The 9,499-nt window shown below is 38.1% G+C and overlaps 1 pseudogene; it reads right to left on the minus strand.

Moving 5' to 3' along the window:
- Positions 1–1,822: 1,822 nt before the first annotated feature.
- LOC118523050 (hsc70-interacting protein pseudogene) lies at positions 1,823–3,015 on the minus strand (annotated as a pseudogene).
- Positions 3,016–9,499: the final 6,484 nt, after the last annotated feature.

Genomic DNA, 9,499 nt, shown 5'->3' on the forward strand with positions numbered 1-9,499 from the left:
CAGGTCATGATCCCAGGGTCCTGGGATTGAGCCCCACGTCGGGCTACTTGCTCAGCGGGGAGTCTGCTTCTCCCTCTCCCTCTCCCTGCTGCTCCCCTGCTTGTGCTCTCTCTCTCTGTGTCAAATAAATAAATAAAATCTTAAAAAAAAAAAAAAAGAAAGAAATCAAGAGTCAGATGCCCAATTGACTGAGCCATGCAGGTGCCCCAAAGTTGCCTCATAGTTTAAAGATTCTGTCCACATTTTTTCCTTTTCTTATGAACTCCCGGTCTATGTGATTTACCATTTTCCTATATTGTTAATAGTTTCTCTCAATATATTTGTTTCTTACAAATTAAAAAAGTTAACTCTTGTCTTTCATAGAATGTGCAGATTTTGCCTCATTGTTGTTGGCCTTTATACTTAGTTTGTGATATTTTTGCTGATTATAAGGTCTTAGGTTTTTTAAATTAATTAATTAATTAAATTTCCATTGAAGTATAGTTGACGAAATTATATTAGTTTCAGGTGTACAGCATAGTGGTTTGATAATTATATACATTACAAAATTCTCACCACAATAAGTGTAGTTTCCATCTATCACCATACAAGTTTACTACGATATTATTGACTATAGTCCCTGTGTTGTACTTTACATCCCCATGACTTATTTACTTTATAACTTTTTTTTTAAGATTTTATTTATTTATTTGACAGAGAGAGACACAGCGAAAGAGGGAACACAAGCAGTGGGAGTGAGAGAGGGAGAAGCAGGCTTCCTGCGGAGCACGGAGCCCGATGTGGGGCTCGATCCCAGGACCCTGGGATCATGACCTGAGCCGAAGGCAGACGCTTAACGACTGAGCCACCCAGGCGCCCCTGTTTTGTTTTCTTCATTCATTTGTTTTGTTTTATAGATTCTACGTATAGTGAAATCATATGATATTTATCTTTTTCCGTCTGGCTTATTTCACTTAGTATCATACCCTCTAAGTCTGTCCATGTTGTCACAAATGGGATTTCATTTTTTATGGCTGAGTAATATTCCACATCTTCTTTACCCATCCATCTATTGATGGACACTTCGGTTACTTACATATCTTGGCTATTGTAAATAATGCTGTAATAAACATAGGGGTGCTTTAAAATTACAAAATCAATTTTATTATTTCCTTTATGATTTCTGGGACATATTAAAATTTATCAAATAACATTTTATGACATATTTCTCAATGATCAGTGCAATGATAGCAAAATAATAGCTTTTCTCATGTTTCTGACAAATAAATAACTTCAAATCCTGGCACATCCCATCTTTGTTTTTTCCCCCTCATTCAAATTTACATTATGTATAATTAAATTCCGAGTCACTGACTGACTTTAACATACTTTACTATATAGTTTTATATCCAAGAATGGACGTTGATTTTATGCTCAATTTGGTAATCATATGTTCAGTAGTTATTTATACTTCAAGTTTTTTATTAAATGAATTGTTCTCATTCAGAGGGAGTAAATATTTTATTTAGAAAATGTATATACGTTTGCCTGTTGCCTTTGCACACCATGGAGAGTTTGGCTGGGTGTACAATCCCCATTTTTTTTTTTTTTTAGGGACTAACACACCCTTTTAATATGTTTTTAAATATTTTTAAGGTTTAAAAGTGTTTAAAGTTTGTTATTCCTAGTAGGAAAACATTATCTGAATGAATACCCTAATGGCAAACCACTATAGAATGTTTCAGTTGCATGTGGGGCAGAGGGTTAGGGATTCTCTTCACAGCAACCCAGCTTTCTTCATGAGAAGGTCAGAGGTACACTGGTTTGTATTATTGCAACATCCATTAGGTGATCGTTGCTTTTCCTTCAGCAAGGTCTTTATTTGTCAGAAGGGCATTATTATGCTTGACCTCCAAATTTGGCTGACAATTTACTGATGAGATTCATAACCTTTGGATTGCTCTGATATTTTGACATATTTGCTGGGTTCTGGGCCACATCCTGGAAGGCCACCATAACTTCTGGATCCTGCATGGCTGCGAGAACCTCTGGATCACTAAGAATTTCATTGAGCCCAGGCATTCCTGCCATTCCAGGCATCCCCCCTGCCATTCCAGGCATTCCTCCAGGAAAATTAGCAGGCATTCCCCCAGGAAAGCCACCTGGGAAAGAGCCATACTGAGCTCCTGATTGTCGTCTGGCTTCTTCCTCCCTCTGGGCTCTCTCATGTTCTTCCCGAGCCTTCTTAACCCTTTCTATTCTTTCCTTGATCTCTCGCTCTTCACGTTTTCGTTCATACTTTCTCCGATGTTCAGCAATTTTCTGGGCCCTCGGTTGAACTTCTTTCAGCATTGCACTAGCATCTTCATTGTAATCCAGTTTACAAGCAAGGGCAAGATCATGTGCTGCTTCTTCCCAACGGCCCAGAAGTCTGTGTGCTTTCCCTCGCCACTTACAAGGCTGAGCTCAATCAGGATTTATTTCAATAGCTCTGTCACAGTCTCGAATGGCAGCATTTGGCTTCTGTAATTTGATGAAGACACCGGCTCTCTCGGCATACAGAGTGGCCAAGCGAGGATTCAGTTTGATGGCATCTGTGAACAAGTCAATGGCTTTCTGTAGTTCACCATCATTTAGGGCATCAATGGCAGCCACTTTTTTATCATTTGCCTGATCCATCATTTTCTCGGTTATCTCTTCATTTTCATCTCCCATTTCTTGAGGGGTATCAGTATCTGTCGACTTCTAGATCACTTTTCTAAATCACTAGTCAATTTCTAGATCACTTTCCTCACTTGATGGTTCGTCTGTCTTTATGTTTTCCTCCTCCTTCTTACTATCTGTTTCTTCTTCCTTGATATTGTCTTCTGATTTAGTTTTATGAGTGGCAGGTGGTATTTTACCCCCCATGCTCTCCACCCACTCCCGCAGGAAGCGCATTTCCTCGGTGTGCAGAACTCTCGGATCCTGCTTACACATTTTCACGAAGGCCCGCAGCTCGCTCACTTTGCGGGGGTCCATGGTCCAGAGGCGGTGGCAGGCGGCAGGCGCGGCTGAGGTTGCCGCCGGATTCCAAGCGCGGGTACTAGCTCAGCGTGATCGTGTGGAAGGGGATGGCTGCCGCGAGGCAGAACCGACAATCTCCATGTTATCATCAACCACTTTATTTTGAAAATCTTTAGACGGGCGCCTGGGTGGCTAAGTTGTTAAGCGTCTGCCTTCGGCTCAGCTCATGATCCCAGAGTCCTGGGATCCAGCCCCGCATCGGGCTCTCTGCTCCGCAGGAAGCCTGCTTCTCCCTCTCCCACTGCCCCTGCTCGTGTTCCTTCTCTCACTATCTCTCTCTCTGTCAAATAAATAAATAAAATCTTAAAAAAAAAAAAAAAAGAAAATCTTTAGAGATTGGTGTATTTTCTATCTTAGCATTAAGAGAAGTCTGAAGGTAGTTTTATTTTGTTTTGATGTTTGTAATGTTATTAAGAGTATTCCATGCAAGCCTCTAAATTTTTCATCATTAAGATTGAAAAAGAAAAGCCAAAAAAAATCTAAGAAGGGGTGTCTTCTATTAGGATAAACTGCAATTCTTTTCTAACTGTGGCTTGGGCTCTTCAGGTTGAGAAATTTTTGTCTCTCTTCTTTAAATATTGCCTTTCTTAGGGGAACCCTCCTACACTGTTGGTGGGAATACAAGCTGGTGCAAACACTCTGGAAAACAGTATGGAGGTTCCTCAAAAAGTTGAAAATAGAGCTACCCTATGACCCAGCAATTGCACTACTGGGTGTTTACCCCAAAGATACAAATATAGGATAAAAAGAAGTGGTATATATATATACAATGGAACATTATGCAGCCATCAAAAAACCTGAAATCTTGCCATTTGCAATGACGTGGATAGAACTAGAGGGTATTATGCTGAGCAAAATAAGTCAATCAGAGAAAGACATGTATCATATGATCTCACTGATATGAGGAATTCTTAATCTCATGAAACAAACTGAGGGTTGCTGGAGTGGTGGGGGGTGGGAGGGATGGGGTGGCTGGGTGAGAGACACTGGGGAGAGTGTGTGCCATGGTGAGCACTGTGAATTGTGTAAGACTGTTGAATCACAGATCTGTACCTCTGAAACAAATAATACCTTATATGTTAAAAAAAAAAAAAGAAGATAGTAGGAAGGGAAAAATGAAGGGGGGGAAATCGGAGGGGGAGATGAACCATGAGAGACTATGGACTCTGAGAAACAAACTGAGGGTTCTAGAGGGGAGGGGGGTGGGGGATGGGCTAGCCTGGTGATGGGTATTAAAGAGGGCACATATTGAATGGAGCAAAAACTAATGATGTACTGTATGGTGATTAACATAACATAATAAAATAAAATTAAAAAAATATTATTAAATATAAAAACAATAAATAAACAAATATTGCCTTTCTTCCAATGTTTCTGGTTTTCTTTTTCACAAAAACTTCTGCTCTTTAAATTGCACCTCTTCTTCCTTGCTGCTGTATTTATAATCTTCTACTATGGTTTCCATCTCTTTGTCCTGTTGCCCTGCATTTTTTGGAGGGAATTACCAGTTTGTCTTTTGTATATCTGATTTGTCTTAAGTGTATTTCTACTGTTTTCTTTGTATTTCTTTTGTAGTTTTGCCTTTCATCACTGAGTTCATTTTGACTCTCTGACTTCATCTTAGCATATTTTTCTGCTATATTTCTCTTGTACATTCCATGGTCAAATCTTTTTTTCTACAGGCTTTAAGTGGTAATCTTAATTTTTTTCATTGATGTTATTCTGTTGAGAAACTACTTTTCTGAGATACATCCATCCTTCTTTTGGGTTTTCCAGGCTATGCGTTCGTTCCTCTCCGGCTGCAGTCTGCTTTGATTTTTTATGTTTGTTCATTCTAGATAGGGGGAATTTCTCTCCAGGCTTTGCATGTTCTGGAATATTTGGTGTGCGGTTGGGGGTGGGGGACGGTGAGGGGATAGTTAGTGTTCTTAGCCTCTTGGATGCTAGTATCAAAGTGCTGTCAAATATAGATGAGAAAGACACATAAGCCACAGTAAATGATGATACTGAGCACTTGTGATTTGGTGTAGTCCACCACTGCGTCTCTTACTGCTACCATGTCTTCTAAGTAAGAGAATCAAATACTTATTGTAGTCTCGGTGTTGAGCAAAACATAAGAAGCCAGTCTTTCCAGAATGTGCAGCTCTTATGGCTATTTCTCTCTTTGCCCTTGCCCTTCAGCCTTTACCTTAAATGATAAAGGATTCCAATAGGCAAATACCACTGCCTGCATTTCCTCCCATCCCCATTCCTTGGTATGATGTATACTGAGAGTTCTGGTCTCTGAATATATGCAGAAAGAGATCCATTGCTGAGAGCACGGGGCATTGAATTTCTGTCTGTCTTGCTCATAGCCTGCCTCTTATGTCATTTGGAGTCTGGTGGTTTGTGTGTCCAATGGTGGGATTCTTGCATCCTGGATTTAGGGGCATAAAGATGGGTATGATCCTTTGACCTTCTCTGGCACTCTCTGGGCTGTGCTAGATCACAATGTTTCAATTGGCTTGTAGCTCAAAGGCATATGCTTCCATCAATCCCTATCAGTAAGGCAGGTAATGAAAAAGTGTCTAGGCATTGACAATCTGTTCTTGAGTTTACAAGTCTGCTGCCATTAAAAATAATTTTGTACATTTCCATGAATTTTGTTTCATAAAAAATGTTCACTGAGGAATAGTAGACATAAAATACTAATGTGGAAACTAAACACAAGCTATTAGTAGAAATTGTTTAACAAGGTCATTGCTATTTTATACTTAATACTAAGTTTCTAAATTTGAAACTTCCAACAAAAAGAAATTACCCAAATTTCTTGTTAATAACATGTCAGTTAACAAAAACCATTGCAATGTGTGAGCCTTCTGTGAGGGACCATGCTAAATTTGAGTCTGTCGAAAAGAAAGTCTTCCAAAGTATGACTTGGATATCCCTGGAAAGCTTTGAATATCATCTAGGAGGTGTGTTTATCTGTGTCTGTACTGATTGTATGAATTAATGTGTGTGTTATTGAAAGCAGTGCTATAATCCCCATTAATTCTGGTGGCTTTTTTTTTTTTTTTTTGAAGTAACAAGGGAGAGTAGGTGGAGTAAGTGTTCCATGGACTACAAACTGGAAATCACTATTTAAAGGGCATAATGGAACACGTGAGTTGTGTATCAATGATGGGGTGCCTTATAAAAATACATTTCTTAGAAATGTAAAGTTAGGGAGTGTGATGGAAATAACATTGACTCAGAAATATTGAATATTCACCTCTTCCTTGTCCCCTCGGTTGCAGGAATGCAGAAACAAAATACGTAGTTCTCTCGTCCAGAAGCTTATCTTCTATGCAGTGGCCACCACTTATGTTGTGATAACAGCTCTAGGCTCAGTTCAGGGTTCAGAGGGAGCCCCTAGCCACCTGGGGTGATCAGATTCAATAACCCTGGATCTGAATTCACAGAAATTCACAAGCTGGACAAGGGGCTTGAAAGGCAAAAGGAATTGCATATTCAGAAGCAAGGATGTGGAACAGTGCTTAGGAGTTGCCAAAGTTAAAGTAGCAAAAATCTGTCAACAGCCCAAATGTCCATTAACAAGGGAACACATGAGTTGTGATATATGTATCCAATGGAATACTATAGAGTAAGGAAAATGAGCATGCTACAACAGTGTGTAGGCACCTGGATAATTGCAGCCAGGTAAAATTGAATGAAAAGAGTAAATGATGGAAGTGTCAGAGAATATACTTCCCTCTGTGTACGTCATATAAAAATACTGTGTCAAGTAATTTTCTTATTAAGGATATATACGCATATAATATTTAATACATTTAGCAAATTCAATATATTTAGCAAATATAAATATGTATAGTAAATATTTAAATATATATTAAACATAAGGGAATAATAAACCCAAATTTCAGGAAAAGTGGTTATTTCTAGGATTCTCCCTGAGAAGAAAGGGGTTGGAAAACATGGGTCCGAGGAATTCCAAAAGTATGGGTATTATTCTATATCTTAGACTGAGTGGTATGTACCTTTGTGTTAATTTGTTTATATTCTTTATTCTATACATATATATTAGAATACTCCATTGTATCTATTAAAAATTTAATAAAAGCAATACACATTATTTTTGCCCTCAGGTTAATTACTCCACCCAAATCAGTCTTGCTATTTCAAGGAAAAACGACTTATTGTGAGGCTCAGGTTTTAATTGTAATGGAAATCTTAATTGCTAAAACTCTTTTGATGTCCAGAAAGTTAATCTGAAGGTTCAAGAGATTTTTTTTTAAAGCCTTTTCTTTTGAAACTAGAAAGAGAGAAGGGAAAGAAAAATCCTCAAGTGTCAAAGACAGCAAAGCCTGGATGGCGGAGAACTCTAAAGCCCTTGATTGTTCTGGGGGTTCATTGCCTTGGCCGCAGAGGAGACTTCACCTTTCCATTTAACAGACAAAGCAAATGTAAATTTGTTCTCGATCACAATACCCCCAGTATTAAATTTAGCGGGAGAAAATTGCACTAAGAGCTGAATTTTAGGCTTAACTCTGCGACACTCTCTTTTCTGTATGGAATTGATCAGCTCAAACCGAGAGCTCATGACTGGGAAAATGACACAGTCTGCCGTTGCCTTGTTCCAAATTTTAATGGTGCCAGGGCCCACTCTGACTCTAATTTTACAACCGCTGTTCCCTCTGATTGTCCAGCAGGAACCAGCATTCTTTCTTGGCTTCCCTGTGAGCAAGGCAGCTGTGGAATAACGTCCGTTTAGTATTAATCACTACAGTTTCCCAGCTAGCCCCATGCAAGTGAAATAGACCATCCTCAGAATGAAGGAAGAGGATTATTTGAATGAAATGGGAAAATGTGGAACTTGATCCTGACTGGTCAGCTTTGGCAGATGTCTTTGCTGATTTTGATGCTGTTGGAGCTTTTATTTGGGGGGGGGGGTGGGTATCCCTATAGAAATAGGATTATGTGGATGGGCCTTTCTAGTTCCCCAAAGAACTGACCCCAACCTTATTTTTTGTTAAATGATGTTTACAAAATATGCTCACTAGCACAGTGAGTTTGATATTTGCACCTCAAATTGATTCCTGGACTGAAATCAAGTTAATGATGTGTGTTTATAAGAGTGTTAATTATACTCCCTGCGACATGACTTGCATCACTGGTGTGAAACTATCCCCATCCAGTTTGTTCAATATTTATTTTTCCTATTAGAAAATTGTCACTCCAATCCCTCTTAATGAAATAATTTGGCCCCTATAGATAGATATGATCTCATGAATTTAAAATATATGATATATAAGAGGTGGTCCCTGATGGGGGTTTGGATTGATTGTTAGAATCAGGAATGGAATGAGGGAAAACTTTTGAGATTCCCTTGATCATTGTAACTGGAACAGTAAAATTATATAAGCAGTAATTGAGTCATAAGCTATGAATGAATATGTATCTGGAACATGAGAGAGAGAGGATATAAGAGGAAAAGAGCAAGAACAAAAGAGAGAAAAAAGTTTGTACTGGGATACAAGGGAAGGATATACTTAAAGAGTTTCAAAAATCTAAGGTCCCCTTTTCATAAATTATTTACTCTTTTTATTTATTTACCTGTGGATTTCCTGTCTTTTGGCTTGTCCATCATTTTTCTACTTAATGCAAAAGGACTTTTTAAATTCTGGAAATTTTCCTTTGTCATATGTACTACTTATATTTTTTCTGAGTGTCATTTATTTATGGTAGTTTTCACTCTAAAGTTTTTAATTTTTATTGTAGTAAATGGTATCAGTCTTTTCCATTTTGGATAATTTTTAAATTTTTAATTGAAGTGTAGTTGACATATATTAGTTTCAGGTGTACAACATGATCCCATAGTTATATACATTATGATATGCTCAGCATGGTAAGTATAGTTACCATCTATCACCATACTAAGTTATTACAATATTATTGACTATATTCACTATGCTGTACTTTTCATCCTTGTGACTTATTTATAACTGGAAGTTTGTACCTTTTAATCAAATTCTTTTTCTATTTCGCCCCTTTCTCCAACCCCTGCCCCTATTATGTTAAATAAAACAAACAACAAAAAGAGAAACAAACTCATAAAGTACATTATTTGCTTTTTTTTTTTTTCAGTTCCATATACAGTTGCCATTCTTCAACCATCCTCTAAGTGCTATGCAAGAATGTGGTATGTCTTCCTGGTTTTTTTGTGGTGTTAGGATTGAATTAATGAGCCACTACCAAACTTAAGCTGAGTAGCTGACTTGAAACTGAGGAGGTGACTTTTGCAAATACCAAGTGCTAGCAAATGCACAAGCCTTTCTCTGGTCCACAAATGCCTGAGTATCCACTCAGGAGAAAACTAAGCTCGTGGAAATTGGCTAATACTATTTTTATTGTATTCTTACCTTTGTTCCCCTTTTTTCCCTCTGATTAATTTTCCTGAAATGTTCATCAATTCTTA

This window comes from Halichoerus grypus, chromosome 11 (assembly GCF_964656455.1).
Source record: "Halichoerus grypus chromosome 11, mHalGry1.hap1.1, whole genome shotgun sequence".
Classification (NCBI taxonomy): Eukaryota; Metazoa; Chordata; class Mammalia; order Carnivora; family Phocidae; genus Halichoerus; species Halichoerus grypus.